At 43.3% G+C, this 5,045-nt stretch overlaps 1 pseudogene; it reads right to left on the bottom strand.

Moving 5' to 3' along the window:
- Nucleotides 1-221: 221 nt before the first annotated feature.
- LOC105466085 (large ribosomal subunit protein uL18 pseudogene) lies at nucleotides 222-1,531 on the bottom strand (annotated as a pseudogene).
- Between the last annotated feature and the right edge of the window lie 3,514 nt (nucleotides 1,532-5,045).

The following is a 5,045-nucleotide window of genomic DNA, read 5'->3' as shown; positions in this document are numbered from 1 at the left end:
ACGTTTTGGGGCAACTTGTTACTAGGAGCTAGTAAGACTGCCTTTTCTTGACCCTATACGTGAAGTTCCATGAATGTTAGTGAAATGTTGTTATATGATCTAATTTCCGCCAATGGGACCTGAGGAGTAACCTGCCGGGTGTTACTGATTTGTTGTTGTTGTTGTTGTTGTTGTCAATAAGTTTATTGTCTTTATCTGAAAAATTCTCATAGAAAATTGGGTTAGCTCTCAGCAGTCCACTCTTGAACTGTGAAAAAGCTTGCCTTCTTTTGAGCTACCTGATCTTTCTTCTGAGCAAGGGACATTTTGGCGTAGTACCACCTCTTCTTTTTAACTTCTTTCTTGGGCTTCTTCTCCTAGGCTGGATTCTGTCGTATGAACTTTCTTATACATGGCAGCATGAACTTTCTTATACATCTCCTCCATGATGTCTGGGGTTACGCTGTTTTTTATGTATTGACAGAACTATTCCTTGTGAGCATCTTCATCTTCCTCCATTAAGTAGCAAGAGTAATCTCCAACATGCTGGCCCATGATATGCTTCTGGTGTACTTCTGCATTAAATTCCTTGCTTTCAGAATCATAACCAGGGAATCATTTGGTACTGTGAGCGATAGACAAGCCTCCATCCACACCTCCCTTCAGGGCCCCCAAAACTTTATTGCCAGTGGTAGTTCTAGCAAGGCCTGCATCCAAATAGCAGGTAAAGGCACCTGGCTGACCATCAATGCCTTCCACATTGTGTTCATCTGCAGTCACCTCCGCTTGGCGTTCACAGATCTTACCCATGCCAAACTGACTGAGAAGACTGTGGGCCAGCAGCAGGCCAGTACAATACGTTGCAGCATCATTTGTCAGGCCAATCTTCACGCCATATTTTGGCAGTTCACGTGCATATGCTGTGCAGGCTATCATATCCCCTTCTAGATGGGAGTAAGCAATCTGACAAATGATATCTCTGTTTGTTACACAGACTATCATCCTGTATTTGGGTGTGTCATGTTTATTTTTATCCTGTATCACCAGTGTTTCTGAGCATAGTAATCAGTTTTACCCTGTCATCATCTTCTAAATTTCACTTGGTACCTCTTAAAGTAGGCCTTATTCTTAACAACTTTAACAAACCCCATCCTGTGGAACAGAGGCTCGACAGAGACCTGCAGGCCCAGCAGCGCTCCTGGGTGTTTTGAGAAAGGTTTCTCTCTCTGATAAAAAGAGGGAGATGAGTAAAAGACTCTCCTTCTGCCTTCTAGCTTTTAAGTGTCATCATGCAGGTGTGATTTTGGAGCTACACAATTTGCTATTCTGGAAAGTACATTTCCCTCCCCATTATCCTCCTAGGATAAGGTAAGCATGGAAAATATGCCCTTCTTGGGGGCTGAGTAGTTTTCACAAACTGTAGAATTTTGCAAGCCCAAGAGTTAAATCTTGAACAAAGTTTAAGTCTAAGAGCCTGATATTTTGGGGGGAAGGGGAGGTGCAATATAACTAACTTTAAAATGTAACAGTCTTCTTATCTGATTCTGGACAAATGCATATACCAGTAGCCTCATCCATAGTTTTAACTTTAAACATACATTTAAAATTTTTTGAACCTCTCTCTTGTGCACATTGACCTCTAGTTTCCTTTTTCTTTTCTTTTCTTTCTTTCTTTCTTTCTCTCTTTCTTTCTTTCTTTCTTTCTCTTTCTTTCTTTCTTTCTTTCTCTCTCTCTCTCTCTCTCTTTCTTTCTTTCTTTCTTTCTTTCTTTCTTTCTTTCTTTCTTTCTTTCTTTCTTTTTCTTTCTTTTTTTTTTCTTTTTTTTTTGAGACAGAATCTTGCTCTGTTGCCCAGGCTGGAGCACAGTGGCATGATCTCAGCTCACTGCAAGCTCCGCCTCCCGGGTTCACGCCATTCTCCTGCCTCAGCCTCCCGAGTAGCTGGGACTACAGGCGCCCGCCACCATGCCCGGCTAATTTTTTGTATTTTTAGTAGAGATGGGGTTTCACCATGTTAGCCAGGATGGTCTCGATCTCCTGACCTGGTGATCCGCCCGCCTTGGCCTCCCAAAGTGCTGGGAACTCTACTTTCTTTAAGCCAATAAGTTTTGGGGTACTTTATTGTAAATAACTTAAACCTATCAGACTTAAGTGTGAGCACATTTCCTCCATTCTCTTTGCCTGAGTCAGCATGTCTAATAAAAAAGATTCATCTCTTAGTCCATTCACAATTTTCAATAATGGATATGACAATGATATCATCAATTTGATCCTTGCCACCAGGCTAAGATTTTTCTCTGGCTGCATTTCAAGTTTTTTGCTCCATCATTTGTTTTTAACATTTTGATTTGATATGCCTTGGTATAGTTTTCTTTGTGTTTATCCTGATTAAAATTCATTGAGTGTCTTGGATCTATGAGTTTATAGTTTTCATCAAACTTGGAAAATGTTTGGCCATTATTTTTTCAAAGATATATTTTTTTGAGAGAGAGTCTTGCTTTGTCACCTAAGCTGGAGTGCAGTGGCATGATCTTGACTCACTGCAACCTCTGCCTCCTAGGTTCAAGCGATTCTCCTGCCTCAGCCTCCTGAGTAGCTGGGATTACAGGCATGTGCTACCAAGCCCGGATAAGTTTTGTATTTTTAGTAGAGACGGGGTTTTGCCATGTTGGCCAGGCTGGTCTCGAACTCCTGACTTCAAGTGATCTGCCCACCTTGGCCTCCCAAAGTGCTTGGATTACAGGCGTGAGCCACCACGCCTGGCCTGTTATCTTTCTTTAAAGAGTGTTGAGTTTTATTCCACAACTTATTTGAAGATTGGTTTAGTCCTTTCAAGACTTGTCTTTAAACATAGGATGGGTCTAGGATAGCCTTCACTCTAGGATGGAGGCTTGTTAGTTTAGCTTTACTCCTACAGTGCAGCCTTCCTGAGTTTTCCATTAAATATTCTGAGGTCTCTCCACTCTGATTGGCCTGAACTTGAACATCTCCCAACTCCGAGCACAGAACATTGTTCAGCTTAGAACTCCCAAATAAGTACTCTTTCTCCAATATTTCTTCTTTATCCAACCTCGTGGAATCTCATCCTACGCATGCACACCTAATTTTTAGCCAAAGACTCAAAGTGCCTCCTATGCAGTTTCTGAAGCTCTTTCTCTGCATATGTCTCTTCAGTACTCTGCTCCGCAAATTCCCACTGCACAGTTCTCGGAATTGTGATCTCTGTCTCCTCAGAACAGTGAGGCTTCTGTGCTCTGCTCTCCTTCCTCGTCCTAGAGCCATGGTCTGCTAAATGCCTCTAGGCAAAAAGTCAGGTTGATCACGGAGTTCATCTTATTTGTTTACTTTCTCTCAGGGAACACAGTCCCATTCTGAGGGTTAGTCAATGTCTGGAAACAGCTGTTTCATATATTTTATCCAGTGTTCTACTTGTTTATGGCGGGTGACTGCTAGTCCCAGTATCTGTTATTCCATCATTGTCCACAGCAGAAGTCCACACAGGATAAATTTAAATCAGCCTTAGCGCTAAGAAGCAGTTGCCTCTTCCAACCCCACAAGCACTAACTAGTGGACATTTAATTCCCTTTTCAATTCTGCTTCTTAACCAGCCATTTCTTTTCTGAGCCTATTCCTTTCTTGTATCCTGCTAAACACAGCCAAAGACAGGCATTTCATCTGTGAACAAATTGTTTCCTAACCTCTTCCCCTGGCGCTACACATCCTTTGGGTATGTCATCTGCCTTCTATGTTGTCACAAGACATATGCTTACGGATGAACTGAGATGGCAGAGCTGAAATAGGTAAAGATCTGGGTCTCCAATATCATATTGAGATGATGAAGAAGCTACTTCCAAATGGATTAAACACCTACTTCCAAATGTATTCAAATGAAATAAATAAATAAATGCTTGTATTGTTTGAAAAACTTTTGAGTGTGTTCTGTTCTTTGCAGCCTATATCACCTTGATGAACACATAGGTGGGTCCATCCCCTTCTGTGCTTCCTAAAGCTCATGCCTCTCAGGTCTTAACTCCAACCTGCATCTTCCTCCACAGGGGCGAGTTCAGATATCCACCTGCTGGCTGGTCATTGCCACTGGAAGTCCCACCCACAGTTCCTCCAACCCCATACCCGAAAAGGATCCTAGTTTTCCCCTCCTAAACTTCCTTCATCCAGAATTCTTCATCTCAGTCAAGGGTAGCACCTTCCACTCATGCTGTAAGTCTGGTTGTCATCCTAAAATTCTCCCTCTTTCTCCTCTCCTTGTATCCGAAAACCACCAAGACTTACTATTTTAGCTCCTTAAGTGTTTCTTATATACATTCCCTTCTCTCCATTCCCCAGACCACTTCCCTAGGACAGGCTCCTGACATTTCTCTCCTACTCCCAGCTGATCCCCCAGCCTCCATGCCACTTCTGCACCAGCACCCTTTCTAAAACACAAAATCATCTATATCTCTCCCCTGCTTAGAACCTTTCGTGTTTACATGATGAAGTCCAAACTCTTACCAAGGCTTGCAGGCCTCCAGGGTCTGGCTTCTGCTGACTGCTCCAGACCCAACATTTGTCACTACCCGTCTTCATGTTACATCCCAGCAGCTCCAATTTGGGAGTGTTTTCTTGATTCATCCTGCTTTTTCTCCCCTTTGGGCCTTTCTGCATATTATGACTTTTGCACAAGTTACCTCTCTGCCGGCTCCATCCTACCCCCCAGCTTTTCTCCTGCAAGCATCTATTATCCCTCCAAAAGCATGAATTCCCCTTTTCCGCCTCCTGGAAGCCTTCCCTGGTGATCCCACCCTTCAACCTTGTTCAGTTCTCCTCTTTTGTGCTCTGGTAATACTCCATGCACAGGGCTGTTGCTATAGTGACCACTCTGCTTGATGCTCATGGGAATGTGTCTCTCGCCCCCTCAGACTGAGCTTCTTAAGGGCAGACACTGAGACTGACTTAACCTTGTACCCCCAGCCTCTGGCCCATGGTGGCTGCCCAGTAAAATGTTGAATGACTGAATGAATCCGCAATCAATCTCTTCTAGCAGGTCCCCTACAGACCATTGCTGTGGAG

Source organism: Macaca nemestrina, chromosome 9 (assembly GCF_043159975.1).
Source record: "Macaca nemestrina isolate mMacNem1 chromosome 9, mMacNem.hap1, whole genome shotgun sequence".
Lineage (NCBI taxonomy): Eukaryota > Metazoa > Chordata > Mammalia > Primates > Cercopithecidae > Macaca > Macaca nemestrina.
Note: the sequence above shows the minus strand (reverse complement) of the source record. Positions and strands in the feature narration are given on the sequence as shown.